Here is a 24379-nt window from a genome sequence, read left to right on the forward strand (position 1 = left end):
ACTATAATGTCACTTATAGGTCTAAGATAGATTTTGGAAGTCCCATTCTTTGCAATCTTGACCTCCACCTTCCTAACCTTGCCATCCCTGCTTGGTAGAGCATTGACAATAAGTCCTACAGGCCACTCGATCCTGCTCTCTTGGCTGTCTTTCAACAGAACAACATCACCCACTTTTACATTTGGGCGATCCTCAGTCCATTTACTACGGTGTTGCAGATTTGACAGATACTCCCTCTTCCATCTTTTCCAAAAGGTGTCTGCCAAGCATTGTACTTGCTTCCATTGTTTCGCATGAACTTGTGTTGTACTTATGGTTCTGGATGGAGCAGACAAAGAGTTGACTTTTTGAGTCAACAACATTGCTGGGGTAAGGACCATAGGTGTATCTGGGTCTGAGGACACAGGAACTATAGTCCTGGCATTCATAATAGCTGTAACCTCTGCCATAAAGGTGCTTAAAGTCTCATGGGTCAAGTGAGCAGTTTTGGTTTTCTAGCAACATAGCGTCCAAGATTCTCCTGGCAATACCTATAAGTCTCTTCCAGACACCACCCATGTGTGAAGAGTGTGGAGGATTAAAGACCCATGTACTTCCTCTGTCTTGGAGAAAGTCTTGCAATTGTGATTCGCTGGCACAAATGTTAAGTTCCTTGCAGGCTCCTACAAAGTTTGTTCCTCTGTCAGAACGGAGCAGTTTTGCTGGGCCACAAATTGAGAAGAATCTCCTCAAGGCATTAATAAAGCTTGATGTTGACATGGTTTCAAGTAGCTCTATGTGTACAGCTCAGGTGGACAAACAAGTGAAAAGGACTGCCCATCATTTACTGTCTGCGCTGCCTCCTCTAGTGCGACGGGTTAAAACAGACCACGGACCAAATACATCTAAGCCCACATTGGTGAAAGGTGGTTGAGCAATTACTCTGTCCTCTGGTAGCTCTGCCATCTTTTGACTTTGAAATCTTCCTCGCAGCTTGGAACAGATGACGCATTTGTGTATAACAGCTGATACCAAGCGTTTGCCACCAAGAATCCAGAAACCTGCGGCTCTAATTGCACCCTCTGTGATGTGTCGCCCTTGGTGAACTACTTGTTCATGATAGTACCTAACAAGCAGTGATGCAATGTGGTGATTATAATGACAGGCTGTTTCTCTTCCTCTGAAAGTTCTGTAAGAGACAAACGTTCACCTACTCTCAACAACCCATTTTTGTCTAAAAAGGGGCTAAGCTTCCTAAGACGGCTTAGTTTTGGGAATGTCTTTTATTTTTTGATGCAGTCAATTTCCTTCTGGAAATGTTTGTTTTGAACAGAAGAAATTATAACAGACTTTGCCTGAGCAAGTTCTTCTTGATTGACCTGTTCATGGAAACTTTCCCACCTTCTGACCTGATTGCTGCTGGTTTCCCTCTGGAAGGTTTTAGCGACATGGATGAGTCTGGCTAGGGTCTTAACTAATATCCTCCAGCAAGAAAATCTATCAAAGCAATGTGAGTGAATTGTGGCTTCAGAAGCTCTGGTGCTGAAGCTTGTAATTTCAAATCTGATTTCAGGGTCAGCTTCAGGCTCTATGAGTGGAAAAACATTAGCAGTGTCTATATCCTCACAGTGTGGTTGGTACAGAAAGGATGGGCCTGAGAACCATATAGAGTTCTGAAGGCATGCTGCTTGAGTAGGCCTAGTGGCATAATCTGCAGGGTTTTGATCCTCTATAGAGAGGGCCTGTTTATCATCATCTTTGGTTTTCTGAAATACTATTATCCCTAGATTGTCTATCTCAATGTTGGAATTGACTTCTTCTTTACCATATAGTGTAGAAGAGTCACAGTGTTGTGTTGACCTGCCAAAGCTTTCCTTGACAATTAAGTTATTGTGACAGGGGCTGAGAAGGGATGTGCGTCCATTTGTTAACACAGACGTCTTCAAAGTGCTAATGTTGTCAGGCTGGTGCACTGTCCCCAGGCAGTCTCTGTGCATAGGGGGCATTATAAGGTCCATTGATTTGCTGGCGTACCTTGTGTACCTGAAGGATATCTCTTCCAAGAAGTAGAAGGATAGAAACATCTGGCTCAACAACTGGGATAAGGTGAGCAATTGAGCGGAGGTGAGGGTGGTGATGAGCTACTTCTGGAGATGGAATCTCAGTTTTGTCGTCAGGTATCATGCCACACTCTATTAGGGTAGGAAGTGGGAACTGCACTTTCTTATTGAAGGATTCAATGGTAAAGTCAGTAGCTCTTCTCCCTTTGGTTTCAATTGTCCCCGCACATGTCCTTAGAGTGTATGGAACTGCACTTGCCTTAAGGTTAAAGATATCAAAGAAATCTGACTTTGCAAGGGATCTGTTGCTCTGTTCATCTAGCACTGCATACATTTTCACTGCCCTTTATCTCTTGCCAGTGGGATACACAGTCACTAGACAGATTTTAGAGCATGAGCGTGCACTCTTGCCTTGTCCACATACTTCGGTGCAATTAGACATTACAGAGGAGAGTGGGGTCTCTTGTTGCTACCTGCCCTGATCTTTCCTGGGCTCTACAGTCTCTAGTGGGGCAGAAGCAGGGCCAGGGTGCAAAGCTGCAATATGTCTCTCACTGCCACATTCAGTACATTCTACTGGTATTTTGCAGTATTTGGCAATGTGATAAGTAGATCCGCAGCACTTGAAACAGATGCTGTTTTTTTTAAGGAAGGACATCCGCTCTGCAATGCCTTCTAAAGCCTTTGCATTTCTTTAGTGGATGTGTTTTTTTGTGTATTGGACAATGTCTATCAGGGTTTTCTATGGTGTGTACCTTGTGGATGCTTTGGTAGTCTGTGACTTCTGAAGGTACAGCTGTTTTGCGTGTGGATACATAGGTCCTATCGTGAGGTCTCTCAGGTCTGTGTGATTGATTGCCGCTGGTGGTGAAGGCGAACTGGGATCACTTCGGATTTTCGCTTGCTGTCGGACAAACCTAGAAAACACAGAGAAAGGGGGAAAAGCGACTCCATAATCTTCTTTGAATTTACCTCCCACAGACATCCACTTGTCTTGCAGATTTGAGGGTAGTTTCTCTACTATGGGATTAGTGCCTCTAGCTGTATCTAGATACGAAAGTCCTTGCAAGTAGCCATCCTCTTTGGCATATTCTATCTCTAGTAGAAGATCACTTAGTTCTTGTAGCCGCACGTTGTCTCTGTAGCCCACCTTGGGAAAGACTTCAAGTTTTTTCAACAGTGCTCCTTCTATTACCTCTGGGGATCCATACGTTTCTTCTAGTCTTCTCCAGGTCATGTTGAGTCCTGCTGCAGGGTTGAACAGGTTTGCTCTTCTCATCCTCTTAGCATGTTCTTCTGACTCAGTACCAAGCCATTTTATCATTAAATTAAGCATTTCTGCTGGTGATAAGTTCAGACCTTCAGTGGCATTCAGAAAGGAAGATTTCCATGCCCAATAGTTTTCAGGACAGTCATCAAATTGGAGAAAGCCTGAGCTAACCATTTCTTTGCGGATTAGATATTTGGTGAAATCCACTGCACATTGTTGTTCGCGCATGAAATCTATAGGTTGAGGTGATGGGAACACTTGTTTTTTGTTCTTAGGGGTTTCTGGTGCTTCATTCTTGGTTTGCTGGCAGCCGCTGACCTCATGTGGTTGATTGGGCCTGCTCAGGGGGTATGTGTCACGGCTGAGAATGGGGAAAATCCTCAGCCGTGCGCTGCTCATGAGCTGTAGACCTACTCGGCCAGGAGAACAGGATAGGGAGCAGGTCATCTCCTACAGCGTCCCTACCCTGACCCTAACTCCTAACTGCATGGGCCGACCTTAAAGGTAGGAGGACCTATGCGCTGGAACCTCGGATGCCTAACTCACCCTCCGTCCGGTCCCTGCGCTAGGAGTAAGGGTAAGACGACCTACTCCTCCTAGGCAAGGAGGAGCAGGAGTCTCAATGGCCAAGCTGTTGGGAAAAGGGGAACTCATACATAGAGTTGAGCGAACACCTGGATGTTCGGGTTCGAGAAGTTCGGCCGAACTTCCCGTAAATGTTCGGGTTCGGGATCCGAACCCGAACCGAACTTCGTCCCGAACCCGAACCCCATTGAAGTCAATGGGGACCCGAACTTTTGGGCACTAAAAAGGCTGTAAAACAGCCCAGGAAAGAGCTAGAGGGCTGCAAAAGGCAGCAACATGTAGGTAAATCCCCTGCAAACAAATGTGGATAGGGAAATGAATTAAAATAAAAATTAAAAAAATAAAAATGAACCAATATCAATTGGACAGAGGTCCCATAGCAGAGAATCTGGCTTCACGTCAGCAGAGAATCAGTCTCTTCATGCCATAGCAAAGAATCTGGCTTCATGTCAGCAGAGAATCAGTCTCTTCATGCCATAGCAGAGAATCTGGCTTCATGTCAGCGCAGAATCAGTCTTCATGTCATAGCAGAGAATCAGGCTTCACGTCACCCACCACTGGAACAGGCCACTGTCACAGATTTAGGCCCCGGCACCCAGACAGAGGAGAGCGGTCCCGTAACAGAGAATCTGGCCTTATGTCAGCGCAGAATATGTCTTCATGTCATAGCAGAGAATCAGGCTTCACGTCACCCACCACTGGAACAGGCCACTGTCACACATTTAGGCCCCGGCACCCAGACAGAGGAGAGCGGTCCCGTAACAGAGAATCTGGCCTTATGTCAGCGCAGAATCTGTCTTCATGTCATAGCAGAGGATCAGGCTTCACGTCACCCACCACTGGAACAGGCCACTGTCACACATTTAGGCCCAGGCACCCAGGCAGAGGAGAGAGGTCCCGTAACAGAGAATCTGGCCTTATGTCAGCGCAGAATCTGTCTTCATGTCATAGCAGAGAATCAGGCTTCACGTCACCCACCACTGGAACAGGCCACTGTCACACATTTAGGCCCAGGCACCCAGGCAGAGGAGAGAGGTCCCGTAACAGAGAATCTGGCCTTATGTCAGCGCAGAATCTGTATTCATGTCATAGCAGAGAATCAGGCTTCACGTCACCCACCACTGGAACAGGCCACTGTCACACATTTAGGCCCAGGCACCCAGGCAGAGGAGAGAGGTCCCGTAACAGAGAATCTGGCCTTATGTCAGCGCAGAATCTGTATTCATGTCATAGCAGAGAATCAGGCTTCACGTCACCCACCACTGGAACAGGCCACTGTCGCACATTTAGGCCCCGGCACCCAGGCAGAGGAGAGCGGTCCCGTAACAGAGAATCTGGCCTTATGTCAGCGCAGAATCTGTCTTTATGTCATAGCAGAGAATCAGGCTTCACGTCAGCCACCACTAGAACAGGCCACTGTCACACATTTAGGCCCAGGCACCCAGGCAGAGGAGAGCGGTCCCGTAACAGAGAATCTGGCCTTATGTCAGCGCAGAATCTGTATTCATGTCATAGCAGAGAATCAGGCTTCACGTCACCCACCACTGGAACAGGCCACTGTCACACATTTAGGCCCCGGCACCCAGACAGAGGAGAGGTTCATTCAACTTTGGGTTGCCCCGCAATATAATGGTAAAATGAAATTAAAAATAGTATTGAATGAGGAAGTGCCCTGGAGTAGAATAATATATTGTTAAGGGGAGGTAGTTAATATCTAATCTGCACAAGGGATGGACAGGTCCTGTGGGATCCATGCCTGGTTCATTTTTATGAACGTCAGCTTGTCCACATTGGCTGTAGACAGGCGGCTGCGTTTGTCTGTAATGACGCCCCCTGCCGTGCTGAATACACGTTCAGACAAAACGCTGGCCGCCGGGCAGGCAAGCACCTCCAAGGCATAAAAGGCTAGCTCTGGCCACGTGGACAATTTGGAGACCCAGAAGTTGAATGGGGCCGAACCATCAGTCAGTACGTGGAGGGGTGTGCACAGGTACTGTTCCACCATGTTAGTGAAATGTTGCCTCCTGCTAACACGTTCCGTATCAGGTGGTGGTGCACTTAGCTGTGGCGTGTTGACAAAACTTTTCCACATCTCTGCCATGCTAACCCTGCCCTCAGAGGAGCTGGGCGTGACACAGCTGCGTTGGCGACCTCTTGCTCCTCCTCTGCCTTCGCCTTGGGCTTCCACTGGTTCCCCTGTGACATTTGGGAATGCTCTCAGTAGCGCGTCTACCAACGTGCGCTTGTACTCGCGCATCTTCCTATCACGCTCCAGTGTAGGAAGTAAGGTGGGCACATTGTCTTTGTACCGGGGATCCAGCAGGGTGGCAACCCAGTAGTCCGCACACGTTAAAATGTGGGCAACTCTGCTGTCGTTAAGCAGGCACTGCAGCATGTAGTCGCTCATGTGTGCCAGGCTGCCCAGAGGTAAGGACAAGCTGTCCTCTGTGGGAGGCGTATCGTCATCGTCCTGTGTTTCCCCCCAGCCACGCACCAGTGATGGGCCCGAGCTGCTTTGGGTGCCACCCCGCTGTGAACATGCTTCATCCTCATCCTCCTCCACCTCCTCCTCATCCTCGTCCTCCTCGTCCTCCAGTAGTGGGCCCTGTCTGGCCACATTTGTACCTGGCCTCTGGTGTTGCAAAAAACCTCCCTCTGAGTCACTTCGAAGAGACTGGCCTGAAAGTGCTAAAAATGACCCCTCTTCCTCCTCTTCCTCCTGGGCCACCTCCTCTTCCATCATCGCCCTAAGTGTTTTCTCAAGGAGACATAGAAGTGGTATTGTAACGCTGATAACGGCGTCATCGCCACTGGCCATGTTGGTGGAGTACTCGAAACAGCGCAACAGGGCACACAGGTCTCGCATGGAGGCCCAGTCATTGGTGGTGAAGTGGGTCTGATCCGCAGTGCGACTGACCCATGCGTGCTGCAGCTGAAACTCCACTATGGCCTGCTGCTGCTCGCACAGTCTGTCCAGCATATGCAAGGTGGAGTTCCACCTGGTGGGCACGTCGCATATGAGGCGGTGAGCGGGAAGGCCAAAGTTACGCTGTAGCGCAGACAGGCGAGCAGCGGCAGGGTGTGAACGCCGGAAGCGCGAACAGACGGCCCGCACTTTATGCAGCAGCTCTGACATGTCGGGGTAGTTGCGAATGAACTTCTGCACCACCAAATTCAGCACATGAGCCAGGCAAGGGATGTGCGTCAAACCGGCTAGTCCCAGAGCTGCAACGAGATTTCGCCCATTATCGCACACCACCAGGCCGGGCTTGAGGCTCACCGGCAGCAACCACTCGTCGGTCTGTTGTTCTATACCCCGCCACAACTCCTGTGCGGTGTGGGGCCTGTCCCCCAAACATATGAGTTTCAGAATGGCCTGCTGACGTTTACCCCGGGCTGTGCTGAAGTTGGTGGTGAAGGTGTGTGGCTGACTGGATGAGCAGGTGGAAGAAGAGGAGGAGGAAGCTGAGTAGGAGGAGGAGGAGACAGGAGGCAAAGAATGTTGCCCTGCGATCCTTGGCGGCGGAAGGACGTGCGCCAAATAGCTCTCCGCCTGGGGCCCAGCCGCCACTACATTTACCCAGTGTGCAGTTAGGGAGATATAGCGTCCCTGGCCGTGCTTACTGGTCCACGTATCTGTGGTTAGGTGGACCTTGCCACAGATGGCGTTGTGCAGTGCACACTTGATTTTATCGGACACTTGTTTGTGCAGGGAAGGCACGGCTCTCTTGGAGAAGTAGTGGCGGCTGGGAACAACATACTGTGGGACAGCAAGTGACATGAGCTGTTTGAAGCTGTGTGTGTCCACCAGCCTAAATGACAGAATTTCATAGGCCAGTAGTTTAGAAATGCTGGCATTCAGGGCCAGGGATCGAGGGTGGCTAGGTGAGAATTTACGCTTTCTCTCAAATGTTTGTGAGATGGAGAGCTGAACGCTGCCGTGTGACATGGTTAAGATGCTTGGTGACTCAGGTGGTGGTGTTGGTGGTACATCCCATGTTTGCTGGGCGGCAGGTGCCAACGTTCCTCCAGAGGCTGAGGAAGAGGCCGAGGCGGCGGCAGCAGCAGCAGAAGAGGCTGAGGCGGCAGCAGCAGAAGAGGTAGCAGGGGGAGCCTGAGTGACTTCCTTGTTTTTAAGGTGTTTACTCCACTGCAGTTCATGCTTTGCATGCAGGTGCCTGGTCATGCAGGTTGTGCTAAGGTTCAGAACGTTAATGCCTCGCTTCAGGCTCTGATGGCACAGCGTGCAAACCACTCGGGTCTTATCGTCAGCACATTGTTTGAAGAAGTGCCATGCCAGGGAACTCCTTGAAGCTGTTTTTGGGGTGCTCGGTCCCAGATGGCGGTGGTCAGTAGCAGGCGGAGTCTCTTGGCGGCGGGTGTTCTGATTTTGCCCACTGCTCCCTCTTTTGCTACGCTGTTGGCTCGGTCTCACCACTGCCTCTTCCTCCGAACTGTGAAAGTCAGTGGCACGACCTTCATTCCATGTGGGGTCTAGGACCTCATCGTCCCCTGCATCGTCTTCCACCCAGTCTTGATCCCTGACCTCCTGTTCAGTCTGCACACTGCAGAAAGACGCAGCAGTTGGCACCTGTGTTTCGTCATCATCAGAGACGTGCTGAGGTGGTATTCCCATGTCCTCATCATCAGGAAAAATAAGTGGTTGTGCGTTAGTGCATTCTATCTCTTCCACCCCTGGGGAAGGGCTAGGTGGATGCCCTTGGGAAACCCTGGCAGCAGAGTCTTCAAACAGCATAAGAGACTGCTGCATAACTTGAGGCTCAGACAGTTTCCCTTATATGCATGGGGGTGATGTGACAGACCGATGGGCTTGGTTTTCATGCGCCATCTGTGCGCTTTCTGCAGAAGACTGGGTGGGAGATAATGTGAACGTGCTGGATCCACTGTCAGCCACCCAATTGACTAATGCCTGTACCTGCTCAGGCCTTACCATTCTTAGAACGGCATTGGGCCCCACCAAATATCGCTGTAAATTCTGCTGGCTACTGGGACCTGAGGTAGTTGGTTCACTAGGACGTGTGGCTGTGGCAGAACGGCCACGTCCTCTCCCAGCACCAGAGGGTCCACTAACACCACCACGACCATGTCCACGTCCGCGTCCCTTATTAGATGTTTTCCTCATTGTTCCCGTTCACCACAATTTTGAGAATGGCAAATTTGGGAATGCTTTTTCAACCTAGAACAAAAAGTCTGCTTTTACGGTCACTGCAAATAACTTGACCAGCTAAAACTGTGCAGATTTGGTTGAATAGAGATGTGAGACCTGTTTTTTTTTGCGCTGTGTGACAGTTATAGGTTTAATCACAGAATGACACTTCTATCAGCACGCTAGCGTGTGTCTTAGGTTTTTCTGAATGACACTATCAATACCTTCAATGTAAGATTTTCTTTTTGGGATAGATTTCAAGTAGGCCTCAAATACCACAAACTAGTTATTTTGAGAATGGCAAATTTGGAAATGCTTTTTCAACCCAGAACAAAAAGTCTGCTTTTACGGTCACTACAAATAACTTGACCAGCTAAAACTGTGCAGATTTGGTTGAATAGAGATGTGAGACCTGTTTTTTTTTGCGCTGTGTGACAGTTATAGGTTTAGTCACAGAATGACACTTCTTTCAGCACGCTAGCGTGTGTCTTAGGTTTTTCTGAATGACACTATCAATACCTTCAATGTAAGATTTTCTTTTTGGGATAGATTTCAAGTAGGCCTCAAATACCACAAACTAGTTATTTTCAGAATGGCAAATTTGGGAATGCTTTTTCAACCCAGAACAAAAAGTCTGCTTTTACGGTCACTACAAATAACTTGACCAGCTAAAACTGTGCAGATTTGGTTGAATAGAGATGTGAGACCTGTTTTTTTTTGCGCTGTGTGACAGTAATAGGTTTAATCACAGAATGACACTTCTATCAGCACGCTAGCGTGTGTCTTAGGTTTTTCTGAATGACACTATCAATACCTTCAATGTAAGATTTTCTTTTTGGGATAGATTTCAAGTAGGCCTCAAATACCACAAACTAGTTATTTTCAGAATGGCAAATTTGGGAATGCTTTTTCAACCCAGAACAAAAAGTCTGCTTTTACGGTCACTACAAATAACTTGACCAGCTAAAACTGTGCAGATTTGTGCAGGTCTATTTTTTAGGCGCTGGGTGACAGGCTCAACTTGCCCCTGATGTAATATATGGCCAAAGAATAACCACACTGTTGATGGTTAAATGCACTTGGGTGACACAGGCTCAGCCTGCAGCTGATGTAGTATATGGCCAAAAAATAATCAGACTGTTGATGGTTAAATGCACTTGGGTGACACAGGCTCAGCCTGCAGCTGATGTAGTATATGGCCAAAAAATAACCAGACTGTTGATGGTTAAATGCACTTCGGTGACACAGGCTCAGCCTGCAGCTGATGTAGGATATAGCACAAAATAACCACACTATCGATGGTTAAATACACTTGGTGATAGCTCGTGCTGGCGCACCACAAGTCACAAAATGGCCGCCGATCACCCCAGAAAAAAAGTGATCTAAAAACGCTCTGGGCAGCCTCAAAAAAGTGAGCAAGTCAATAATAGCACTTCAATGATCCACAGCTGCAGATCGATCACAGAATGAAGTCTTTTGGAGGAGTTAATCTGCCTAATCTCGCCCTAACGTCGCAGCTGCAACCTCTCCCTATACTGATCATAGCAGAGTGACGTGCGGCGCTACGTGACTCCAGCTTAAATAGAGGCTGGGTCACATGGTGCACTGGCCAATCACAGCCATGCCAATAGTAGGCATGGCTGTGATGGCCTCTTGGGCCAAGTAGTATGACGCTTGTTGATTGGCTGCTTTGCAGCCTTTCAAAAAGCGCCAAGAAACCCCCGAACACCGAACCCGAACCCGGACTTTTACGAAAATGCATACTATACAGTTCGGGTTCGCTCATCCCTACTCATACAGCCTTACGGGAATCACAGGCGAACTATTAGTTCCACCAACCTGTCACAGCCTTGCTGACTGGATCCCTGCGTAAACAGGAATCCAGAACCGTAAGCTGCACCAAACACATAGAAAGATCCCAACAGTACATAACATACAACATCAACACACAGCAGACATAAACATAAGGACAATATCTTTATGACCACAGGGGTGGCTCTCACTGGCAGATAGTAACACAGGAGGCTGCTCCAGCAAGCATGGCTGAAACAACCCACAGAGCCATGCTAACAGTGAGGCTATAAAGGCCAGGAAGCCACACCACACAGTCTGACACACCCAGTGACACACACACACACTGGGAAGGAAGTTAACCCTTCCAACACCCGGGAAGGGAAAACACAACATTAAAGGGAAAGTGTCCAACAGTAGCAACCCACTGTGGTTGTTGCCGCTGGCCACGACATGGGTGGCAACCGTGTCCTGGGGAATAGCCCAGAGGCCGGGACACTGCCACCACATGTACAGACAGCCAAACATTGCCACGGGCAACCACAGTGCAGGAAAAGTGTCAGTGCATACAACACACTACACAGAGTGCACACAGACAAACAACACAGTGAACACAATACACACACACCTAACATAGGGGTTGCTAGGTGCAACCGCATGCACAGCAGGAAAGCTGCCACAAGCAAGCGTTGTCAGCGGCAACCACAGGTGAGGCAAATACCACTGCCCTCACCTGTGATTGACAACAAAACAAAACCGCTGACAATCGCATGCGGTTGAAGAGTCACGGTCATAGCCATGGCCGTGACAGTATGTTGATCTCGGCCTGAATTCCTTTGCTTCAGGTTCCTTTGTATGCGCATCAGTAAGGTTCTGGATGTATTCACTTGTACGATCTGCAGAGAATAGAGGTTTTTCTGGAACCTCAGAGTCTTTATATGATTTTTCACTTCCTGACCGACTTGTTCCCATGTAGGCAGCGGCCTCTGCTTCAGCAACTGCAGCTGCAGTCTGTCGCTGCAGGATGAGCAATTTTGATTCTAAAACCGCTTCTTCTTGTGCTATGGCAGCTTGCCTAGCTGCTCTCTCTTGAGCTAGGGCAGCTTCCCTGGCTGCTCTCTCTTGAGCTAGGGCAGCTTCCCTAGCTGTCTCTTGTGCCAGGGCAGCTTTCTTTGCTGCTAACTCCTGCATCATCATGGCTTCTTTTTCTGCGTACTATAGCTGGACGCAGGCAGCTTCTGCCTTGGCACGAGCTCTAACTGCTGAGGAACTTGCTGAGGACATCTTGCTAGCCCGTGAAGATCTGGACACATGCAACCGTGCATCGTCTTGCTGGGCACTAGGAATGTTCTCCCTTCCTTGCTGTGTCGGCGGTAGCGTGGCATCAGCCTGGTACTTTGTTCCTGATCTTAGACTCATGCTGCAGTAATGGCGTCTCAGTTTATTCCAGACCGCCACGTGGGTTGTCTTTTTACTGTTCTGCTTTGCGTTATTGAACTGTTGTATAACACTAGTCAGACAGCTGAACAATAATTCAGAAGTCAAGAAACGTGAGACATCAGATCTGTACGTATTCTCTTTTCTGAATAACTTTGTAAAACTAAAATATAAACATAAACAAAACATGTCAGTACATTACACATAATACAGCAGCCTCACTCCATCAGTGATAGTACTCACAGACAATTCCATCATTAGTCCAGGAATAGATCAAGAGCTCCTCTGCATGCAGCCTACTAGATCCAGGAGCAGTGATGAAATGGAGGAAATACAGTTCCAGGTTAAAGGTTACTGCCTCTGACTCTGAGAACAATACACTTCCTGTAAAGTTCTGGCGAAGTAGAAACTAACTTTGCCCACTAGATGGCAGCAACATCAAACATAACATTTCAGTATAATCTTTACAGCACATTACACACATTTAATATGCACAAAATGGGCAGAACAAAGGACATGGAGCAGTTCTCCCCTGTGTGACTCTGTTCGCCCAGGCAAACGAGGTGCAGAACAGCGTGACACCGCTGTGCCCTGCGCATATGGTATGCTGGAGGGGCACTGTGAATTGCCCCTGCAGTGGAGGCTAAGGACACGATGGAGGATGAAGAGGCAGAGGCGGACATTGTCGCAGGACCAATGACGTAAAAACGTAGAGGCAGAAGTGGCGTCACCTGGCCAAGTTGCTGGTGTGGCTGTGCAGAAACCACATTCAGTGGGCCGTAAAGAACATGTACTGTCCCTGACCGTAGTTACAGCTACACACGTTGGCACTGCCGTGCACTTTGGCAGACACGGACAGGCTCAAGGACTGGCCCACCTTCTGTTCTACATATTTGTGCAGGGCTGGTACTGCCTTTTTGGCAAAGAAATGACGGCTTGGGACAAGACATCATTTCTCTGAAATTTGCCGAGTTCACCACTTGGAAAGTGAGGGACTGCTGCATCAGCAACTTGGCCAGGAGCACATTCAGCTTCTGCGCCGTTGGATGAGTGCACACAAACTGTTGTCTCTTGGCTATCGCTTTGATGATCGATTGCTGACTGAATGGCTGACGAGGAGAAGGAGGAGGAGCAGGAGCATCAGGACCAGCAGATGATGAGAAGGACAGACAGCTCCCTTCGGCTGAGGTTGTGGAGCCTTGACTGCCTGAAATCGGGTGCGTGCCACTGGGTGATGCAGCAGTTGCTGCGGCAGACTGGACCACAACATCAGAGTCACGGTTCTCCCAGGTTACTTTATGGTGACTCTGCATATGTTGACGCAGGGCCGTGGTGCCAACATTTGCACCCTGGCCACGCTTCACCTTCTGCTCACAGATTCTACAAATTTACATGTTCACCTCCTCCGGCGGCTTAACAAAAAACTGCCACACCGCTGAGTAGGTGATTTTACCCCCAACACTCCGCACTGACTGACTGCTACCGCCGTTGCTTCCATGAGCCCCTGCACCACTACTTTCCAGGCAGGTAGGCTCCTGTGTAGCGGGTGGTCTACCCCTGGCATGTTTGGCTCCTGACCTCCCCCTGCTGACTCCCGCCCACGCTAGTGACTTGCTGGCTCCCCCGCTGGCTTATAGCCAAGCTGCCACCCTATTGTCCCGATGATGATAAAATCCTTTGTCACCCGGCTCCCAAGTGTGATCAGCTTCTTCATCGAGTAGCGTCTGCACGTCACTGATGTCCTTCTCAACAGTCCCACTCCACTCTCCTCATCACTACTTGCCCGCCTAGCGGATGAAGCGGCAAATGTCTCCTCCAGATCTTGGCTGGGCAGTAGCTCTAGTAGCTCTTCCTCGCTGAAAAGTGGAGCTGAGCCTACAGCATATAATACTTCTCGCGGTGAGGTAACAGAAAAGGGCAGAGGCAGGTTGAGGACAGGTGAGGGCACAGGTCCTGCTCTCGGGCCATGCCAACTAAAGGTTCTGTCTGACTAACCCACTGACTCTTGGCTGGGGGTGTTTGATGTCACTTGCGACGAAGTCGAAGATCGAGCCAACCATTCAAGAACCGCTGGGTTGCTGGTCAAGACATAGATGACACTGGAAACTCAGGCCTCTCGCTGCGACTCCTGCTGCCATTCCCCCTTACTCTGCTGCGACCTGTGCCTGCGCCAGAAACATTTAGGCCTCTGCCACTTTCCTGTGGAGGTGTCACGACTGTGACTGATCCAGACAGGTCTGGGAGGAGAAGGTCGCAGCGACTTGCTACTCGCGATAGCTTGTGAGTTTGCTCCGTGGTTCAGGGTATGTCATCTGGGTTTTGCCTTGTGAACCTTTTTGTCCTGACTGGGAGTTTGTAGGCATCCTTCTCAGGTGAGTCCTGTCTGCCACTCCCAGCTACTATATTAGTTTCACTTTCACTTGCAGTCATTGCCAGATATAGTCCTTACTTCCAGTTCTATTCTGACCTTTGAAGGAGATCGTTTGATGGTGTTGCTGTGGAGCTCTTGTCCGGCGTGGACTGTCGTGATTTGGATCGCCTTCTCTGCTCGTGACTGGATAAGTCTATCTCTAATATAGTTTGTTTGTTGCTGTCTTCTTCTGCTGTTCTCCTAGACATGAGTGATGGTGACTAGTGCTCCCATCGGCCTTTCCCCACTCTAGGCTTTAGGGTGACTAAGGGTTTAGGCATCCTGCTCGCCGCACGGGTTCACACCCCGTCTAGGGTATCAGGGCAGACAGGTGCCAGCTTAGGGTTAGTCAGGGGTGGCCATACTATTCCCATCCGTAGATAAGGGTCCCCCTTCCCCTCCGTCTGGTGCGACACGACTGCTGCTGGGGTAGCGGTCGTGACAGGAGGGCCTAGCACTTCTCTGTCTGACATACTATTAGATCAAATAAATAAATAAAAAACGAAATTAAAACTCCCTAAAAAAGTCGAATTTTCTCACTTCACCACACAACGGCTAATAAGCCCATTTTTTCCCACCAACACACGCCAAAGAAGACTTTAGAACATATAACTGCACAGCTGAACGGCAAATAGGCCCTTGTTTTTTTTCACTTATACACTCCAAAAAAAGGCTTTAGAACATATAACTGCACCACAGAACGGCAAATAATATATATTTTTTTTTCCACTAAAACACGCCAAAAAGGGCTTTAGAACATATAACTGCACCGCTGAATGGCAAATATACTGTATATATATTTTTGCCACTTATACACCCCAAAAAGGGCTGTAATTTTCTCAATTCACCACACAACGGCAAATACTTTTTTTGTGCCACTAATACACATCAAAAAGGGCTTTAGAACATATAACTGCACCGCTGAACTGCAAATAATATATATTTTTTGCCACTAATACACGCCAAAAAGGGCTTTAGAGTAACACAGAAGGAAGTATCTATGGTCCTCGCCTCCTTCCCCCCAGGAAAAAGCCCAGGCCCGGATGGTCTACCTTTGCTTTATTACAAAAAATTCCAAGATGTAATCATGCCTCATCTTGTGGATCTCTGTTCTTCACTGTATGAGGGTACACCACTACCTAGACAAACTCAAGAAGCTCATATCACCCTTATAGCAAAAGGGAAAAATCCAGAAGAATGTGGGAGCTATAGACCGATCTCACTTCTAAATTTAGACTTAAAAATTTGGGCTAAGCTTTTGTCCTTAAGAATAAAGAAACTTTTACCTCATTTGATAGGTGAGGAACAGTCAGGTTTTGTCCCGGGGAGGGAGGGGAGGACCAACACGATTAAGCTTCTTACCGCAATACACCAAGCACATGCAGAAACTAGATCATTGGTCCTTCTCGGAGTAGACGCCGAGAAGGCCTTTGATAGAGTGAGTTGGATTTTTATGCGCTCCACTCTCATAAAGTTTGGTTTTCCAAATAGCTTCATAGAAGCTATATTTTCGTTATATTCTCAACCTTCAGCTTCTCTGCTGGTAAATTATTATTTATCATCTCCCTTTGAGATAGCGAATGGCACCAGGCAGGGCTGCCCTCTCTCTCCAACTTTATTTGTTCTGGTTATGGAGACATTGCTTCAAAGGGTAAGACAACACCCGCACATTAAAGGATTCCCTACTCCTGAAGGAGAATTAAAGGCTTTAGCTTTTGCGGATGATCTGCTGTTTCTGTTGCCCGAACCGGAGGTAGGGTTGCCCTGCCTGGTGGATCTGTTTGAAGCTTTTGGAGTAATCTCAAATTTTAAAGTGAACATTACAAAATCGGAACTACTAAATATTTCCCTCACTAAACAAAAACATATCAAAGTCAAAGATATCTCTCCCTTCATGTGGGCCTCCTCTTCACTTAAATACTTAGGGATACATATTCCTTCGTCCATACACAAATTATATGACATGAACTTTCGCCCGCTCCTTACGGAAATTCAAAAAATACTCTCAGAATATGACCTACCTCTAATCTCGTGGTTTGGTAGGAAAATGTCATCCAAACGTATATTCTCCCCAAGATTCTATATAAAATGCAAATGTTACCGATTGCTTTACCACAAACATTTTTTACCAAATTAAGATCACTGTTCTCGAGTTATATATGGAAACAGAAATGCCCCAGATTGGCACATGAACTTCTGGTTAAAACTAGAGAGAAGGGAGGGATAGGCTTGCCAGATGTGCATACACTATATAAAGCGATTCAATTGAGAAGATGGACCAGTTTGGCTGGTTTCTCTGAACCGCAGAATATGTTTAGATGGTCTAAGAGAGCTTACAAGGGGGATTTATTGAGAGACTTATGGATACCAGCCAAAACACGTATGAAGTATGACCCATTAGATAATAACTTACTTTTCAAAGGCGCTATAGTAGGTTGGGCTTCTTTGTCACCCTCTCTAGCCCCTAAGATCTCGCCGTTATTACCTTCCAGCTTAATACCTGTGGTCGTTGGTAAGGACTCTTTGACCTTCAAACCCATGTGGGATCAGCTGGGACATGTGACAGTCTCAAAACTTTTCCCGAGCGGAGGGATTCCGGACCTCACAGAGTTACAGGAGCTACTTCCAAATTTTGTTCTCACTTTTTTGCATATTTCACACTTTAACAGATGTTGTGAGATCTTTTTACAAACCAACTATCCCTTTAGAGAACTTACTGATTTTTAAAGGAACCTTTCCTCTACGGGCCCAGGATTTGGTAAGCTTTCTAGATTGATATCCGTAGTGAGAGAGGCTAAAAATCGGATTGATCCTGGGTATATTGCGTCCTGGGAAAGGGAATTGGGTCTATCCTTTTCTGAGAACGAAAAGCGTCAAATCCTCCAGAAGTCCCATGGCCATTCTAGATGTGTACGCTTGCAAGAAACACATTACAAGATTTTAGCTCGTTGGTATAAAACGCCTGAGTTTCTATATGCTCACGGATTATCATCATCGAGCCTATGCTGGAGGTGTAACTCTCAGGTTGGTACACATGCACATATATGGTGGGAGTGTGTGCTCATACGCCCCTTTTGGTCTGAAATTGAAGGTAAAATAACAGACATCTTGGGTATACCGCTAACATTGACCCCGGCCCTGGTTTTACTTGGGCTTCCTTTATCGGATAGAAGTCAACAGCCCTTAGTCTTAATTAATCACTTTCTCGCAGCAGCTAAGTCTCTAATCCCCTTGAAATGGCTAAGTATTGCTCCCCCTTCTACTAATGAATGGGTTGAAAAAGTACATCAAGTCTGTAGATTTGAAGAGATGTCCAGTAGGTCATGTCGCACACATCATAAGTTTCTTAAAACTTGGGATGCTTGGCTGAACTCTTCATATTGTGGAGAAACACAAGCCTATCGTTCCTCCTAAATGCCTGAGCTATTACCTGTAGAAATTGCTTGATGAAACACACTTACCACCCCCTCCTTTCCCATCGCCTTTCCTTCCCTTCCCTCCCCCCCCACCCCCTCCTCCCCCCTTTCATTTTATTTTATACTTTTATACTTATTATTCTATGCATATTCTCTACCAAATATACATCAACTCCTTATCTAGTTTATAGATATAAATAAAGTTGTTGTTCGGTAAGATGTCATCAGAATATGTAACCTATAGTTGCTGTAACCCTAGTCATACATTGTATTGAAAATGTGTCATGTAAACCATTGTCGTTTTTGATCCCGATTGGGAATGTTTGTAACCTGTCATGACATTGTTGAATGGCTTCCTTTAGCTATTCAAACTAATAAAAACACAGATGATAAAAAAAGGGCTTTAGAGCATATTACTGCACCGCTGAATGGCAAATATACTGTATATATATTTTTGCCACTTATACACGTCAAAAAGGGCTGTAATTTTCTCAATTCACCACACAACGGCAAATACTTTTTTTGTGCCACTAATACACGCCATAAAGGGCTTTAGAACATAAAACTGCACCGCTGAACTGCAAATATATATTTTTTTGCCACTAATACATGCCAAAAAGGGCTTTAGAACATATAAATGCACCTCTAAATGGCAAATAGACCCTTACTTTTTTCCACTTATACACGCCACAAAAAGCTTTAGAACATATAACTGCATCACAGAATGGCAAAAAATATATATATTTTTTTTCACTAATACACGCCAAAAAGGGCTTTAGAACATATAACTGCACTGTTGAACGGCAAATGTATATTTTTTTGCAACTAATACATGCCAAAAAGGTCTGTAATTTTCTCACTCCACCACACAAACGCAAATACTTTTTTTTTTGCCACTAATAAACGCCGAAAAGGGCTTTAGAGCATATAACCACCGCTAAACGGCAAATATATATATTTTTTGCCAATTATACACGCCAAAAAGGGCTGTAATTTTCTCAATTAACCACATAACGGCAAATACTTTTTTTTATGCCACTAATACACGCCATAAAGGGCTTTAGAACATATAACTGCACCTCTGAATGGCAAATAGGCCCTTTCTTTTTTCCACTTATACACGCCACAAAAAGCTTTAGAACATATAACTGCACCACAGAACGGCAAAAAATCTATATATTTTTTCCACTAATACACGCCAAAAAGGGCTTTGGAACATATAACTGCACCGCTGAAAAGTAAATATATATATTTTTGCAACTAATACACGCCAAAAAGGGCTGTAATTTTCTCATTTCACCACACAACAGCAAATACTTTTTTTGTGCCACTAATACACACCATAAAGGGCTTTAGAACATATAACTGCACTGCTGAACTGCAAATATAAAAAAAAATTGCCACTAATACACGCCAAAAAGGGCTGTCATTTTCTCACTTCATCACACAATGGCAAATACTTTTTTTGTGCCACTAATACACGCCAAAAAGGGCTTTAGAATATATAACTGCACTGCTGATCGGCAAATAATATCTTTTTTCCCCACTAAATTGTCACAATGTAGGGGGAGGGGAGGTACATAGAATGACAACAACAGAAAAATAACCAGAAACTAGGCCTCACGGCTAGGGAAAGGGAAATGATCACCACCTAGGAAACCCTAAACCTAGCCCTGACTCCTGTCAGTATGAATAAACCCTGAAGGTGGGAATATTCATACATCAGAAACCTTGGCCCTAGTAACCCTGAATAGCCCTAGGAGTAGTACCAAATCAAAAAAGGATAATAAGGCGGCACTCACCCAGCAGTATTCGATAAAATCCTTTATTTCATCCGGGATACGAGTCAATAATAACTAGCAGAGTATGTGGGGGCGGACAGCGAATCTTCAATACACAATTTGATGTGGCGCAGATAAGGATTTGTGGTGGTAAACACACATCTGTCCTCCAATCTAGAAAGATAGATATTTGCAAATGTGCATGAGACAGGAGTACCCATCGCCGTGCCTACTTTCTGTTTGTACCAATTATTCCCAAACATAAACACATTGTTGGTAATTATAAACTGTAGAGCTTCGCTTACAAAATCACAAAACATAGTGCTCTTACCCACATTATTAATGACTTGGTTTAAATGACCGCAATGATCTTAGTGTATTTCTGTGACCAACTTACTGTTGGATTGTTTGTTTTTATGATAGATGTTTTTGTCTTTTATTGTATTGCACACCAGAAGGGTGATAGGGCGTAGTGCATTGTCATGACAACCCTTCTACCCGGCTGTTTAAAAGGTAGCACGGTAATACGCGCTCATGTCAGTGGCCTGAAGAGGCGCATTGTTTTCGCGAAACGGCCATCACCGCCATGTATTGAAGATTCGCTGTCCGCCCCACATACTCTGTTAGTTATTATTGACTCGCATCCCCGATTAAATAAAGGATTTTATCGAATACTGCTGGGTGAGTGCCACCTTATTATCCTCTTTTGATTTGGTACTTGTGACTGTCTGCTTGAAGGCATGCACCACAGCGCTGCAGTTTCTGACAGGAGGTGTGCTGGATGTCCGTGGTTTGCTGATCGATGGGGGTTTGTCCTGGAGTGTGAGCAGTGCCGCCCAATCCCTTATCGATTTGTTCAGCCCTAGGAGTAGTGACAGGGTCTGAGACCACTGGTTCCTTTCCAGATGAACGAACCAGCATCTCCCTGAGGCCTAGTAAACAACGAGCAAATGAGAATAACAAAATTAAAAGGGAAGTACACTTATCTTCAATAGAAAATAGATGAGCAGGAACTCAGATGAGGACCTCACACCAGCTCTTCCAACTCCAGGTAGATAATATCAACCGCATGGTATGAAGTGTGAGTCCAGACTAAATAGAGGAGCAGTAATGACCACAAGCTACACCTGAGACAAGAGGTGTTGTCATTACCAACAACACTGCAACAATTGAAAACAGATAGGCTGTCAGATAACCTAACGTGCAGCCAGTCTCTTAGATCTTCTAACATCTGTCATAGGAGAGACCGTGACAAATACACTCCAAAAAGGGCATTAGAACATATAACTGCACCGATGAATGGCAAATAGGCCCTTATTTCTTTCCACTTATACACACCACAAAAGGCTTTAGAACATATAGCTGCACTGCTGAACGGCAAATATATATTTTTTTGCCACTAATACACGCAAAAAAGTGCTTCAGAACATATAACTGCACCGCTGAACGGCATATATATTTTTTTTTTCCAGTAATACATGCCAAAAAGGGCTGTAATTTCCTGACTTCACCCCACAACGGCAATTTTTTTTTTTTGTGCCACTAATACACGCCAAAAAGGGCTGTAATTTTCTCACTTCACCACACAATGGCTAATAAGCCAATTTTTCACAATAATACAAGCAAAAAATGCTTTCAAGCATATAACTGCCCGCACAAGGGCAAATAAGACATATAAATATTTCCTTGTAATAAACCCTGTTAATGGCTGTATCAAACAGAACTTGCACCCCAATAACAAGAACAATTTGCTGGAATTACAGAGCTGTATAATGGCAATTTGGATCCCCAGTCAGTGCAGCAGGGCTTAAATGGACTGTTCCTATTACCCAGGCTGTAAACTCCCCTACTGAGCCCTGTTCTGCTTCAATACTGTGGAATGATTCCTCCCTATCCTTTCCTTTTCTACCACTGTCCCTAGCGCCTGCTAACATTTCTCCCTGCACTAAATACACTAGAAAATGGCTGAATCCAAGATGGCTGAGGCTATTTATAGGGCTGTGACATCACAGGGCTGGCTGGCTGCTGATTGGCTGCATGCATGGCATTGTGGGTGATCCCTCACTCCCAGAGTTTCTTGCTCCATGTCCTAACATGTGCAGCAGCCATCTTAAGAAAAAATGTGATTCGTTACCATGAAGCATGAGGAAATTTGGATTCGGTGCAAATCAAATTTTTCCTGAAATTTGGATCGAATTCCACTATGTCAGGTTTATTCGCTCATCTCTACTGGCTGTCGATTTCAGGACATGTAATGGGTACCATGAGATTTCTATTGTTAAGCTGCTGAAAATGGTCTGGCCAGAGACAGGGGTGTGCAAAGAAGGTGCCACCTGTGTCTGGATGATGGACAATGAAACTGTGGGAGCTGCTCATGCTTGTTGGTTTATTAAACAGTCCTCTCTACTGTCTGCTGGACCACGTAGGAACCTGCTTATGTATGTGCGTTCCCAATATAACCACAACTCCCAACACCTCGTAACAGCTAGTTTAGAACAGCATAGATGGTGACCAATTCATAAAAACAACCATCCTGCCTCTTTTTTTTTTTTTAAGTATGTTTATCAAGTTTTCGCATATCTATAAAGTACACAAAAACTGATAAAGCAACAAATGACGATAAAATAAATAGTTACACTGAATATACAATATTTCCTTGTACAAACCGGATTCCAAAAAAGTTGGGACACTAAACAAATTGTGAATAAAAACTGAATGCAATGATGTGGAGATGGCAAATGTCAATATTTTATTTGTAATAGAACGTAGATGACAGATCAAACGTTTAATCCGAGTAAATGTATCATTTTAAAGGAAAAATACGTTGATTCAAAATTTCACGGTGTCAACAAATCCCAAAAAAGTTGGGACAAGTAGCAATAAGAGGCTGGAAAAAGTAAATTTGAGCATAACGAAGAGCTGGAAGACCAATTAACACTAATTAGGTCAATTGGCAACATGATTGGGTATAAAAAGAGCTTCTCAGAGTGGCAGTGTCTCTCAGAAGCCAAGATGGGTAGAGGATCACCAATTCCCACAATGTTGCGCAGAAAGATAGTGGAGCAATATCAGAAAGGTGTTACTGTCACAGCCAGACAGCTGAGAAGCGCTCACAGGAGCTTCTCAGATCCTCCTCCTTGAATTTCTTTGTTTTGGTTTAGTTTCTCATCTCGTTAGTCTATCTCAGCTGTCATGCAGTCAGACTGATCGCTACCCTTTAAGTTCCTCCCCATAATGCAGTAGTGTGCGGCTGATACAACTTCCTGGAGTGTGTGTGCATGCTGTTCCCAGTTCCCAGTTCCCAGTTCCCAGTCCTCAGTCGTCAGTCGTCTGCAGATAAGTGCTGTTTATGTATTTATGTTTTTGTCTTTTCTGGATCCAGGTGACCCTGACTCCCTCCGTGTCAGTGTAGGGAGCCGGTGGTCGTGTCCCTTCACTATTGTAGGGTCTTCAGGTAATAGATAGCCGAGGAACGTGGATATGCGGCCATCCACCTTTGGGGTGTTCGCATAGGCTGAGCAGTGAGGGAGAGCGGCAGCTCTATTGCAGGGGTCTCCCTTTGTTCCTTAGTTGTGGATCCAGAGAGACATTGTTTATATGGTATTGTCTTGTTTCCTGTACACCATCCGTGACATTATCAGCCGCCAAAACCGTCTCAAGCATGGATCCGGTTTCACTTTTGGCTGAATGCCTCCAGGGTCTTTCATTGGAGGTAGCTGATCTCCGTAGGATTTTTTCTCAGTTTCAAGTGACCGGTTCAGCTTGCGTTCATGGAGTTTGTGCTGAGCCCAAGGTCTCGCTCCCGGATACGTTCTCTGGGGGTAGTGAGAATTTTGTGCGTTTTAAAGAGGCTTGCAAACTCCATTTTCGCCTTCTTCCCCATTCTTCTGGTGATGAAGAACTGAGGGTGGGGATCATTGTATCGCTGCTCAGGGGTAACGCTCAGTCTTGGGCCTTTTCGCTACCGGAGGGGGCACGGCCCCTCCGCTCAGTGGATGAATTCTTTTTAGCCCTGGGTCAGATATATGATGATCCAGATCGTATTGCTCTGGCTGAGTCTAGACTACGTCTGTTATGCCAGGGTAAACAATCCGCAGAGATATACTGCTCCGAATTTCGGAGATGGGCAGCTGATACTGGTTGGAATGATGCTGCACTCCGAAGTCAATTTTGCCATGGTCTTTCAGAGGGATTGAAAGATGCATTTTCCTTTCATGAGAGGCCTATCTCCTTGGACTCTGCTATGTCTCAGGCCGTTCGTATTGACAGGCGTCTTAGAGAGAGACAAGAGATCTCTCCTTCCTGTCCTATTCAGTCTCGGAACAGTGCAGCGGTCTCATTCTGTGCGCAGGAGTCTCAGTCGCTGTCAGCCCCTTCTGAGCAGGAGCCCATGCAGCTGGGGTTGATTGCCTCTGACAATAGAAGATTCAGCCCGCATGGGAGGGTTTGTTTTTGTTGTGGAGGTATAAATCATTTGGCAAAT

The sequence above is a fragment of the Bufo bufo genome, chromosome 5, assembly GCF_905171765.1.
Source record: "Bufo bufo chromosome 5, aBufBuf1.1, whole genome shotgun sequence".
In the NCBI taxonomy this organism is placed as follows: domain Eukaryota; kingdom Metazoa; phylum Chordata; class Amphibia; order Anura; family Bufonidae; genus Bufo; species Bufo bufo.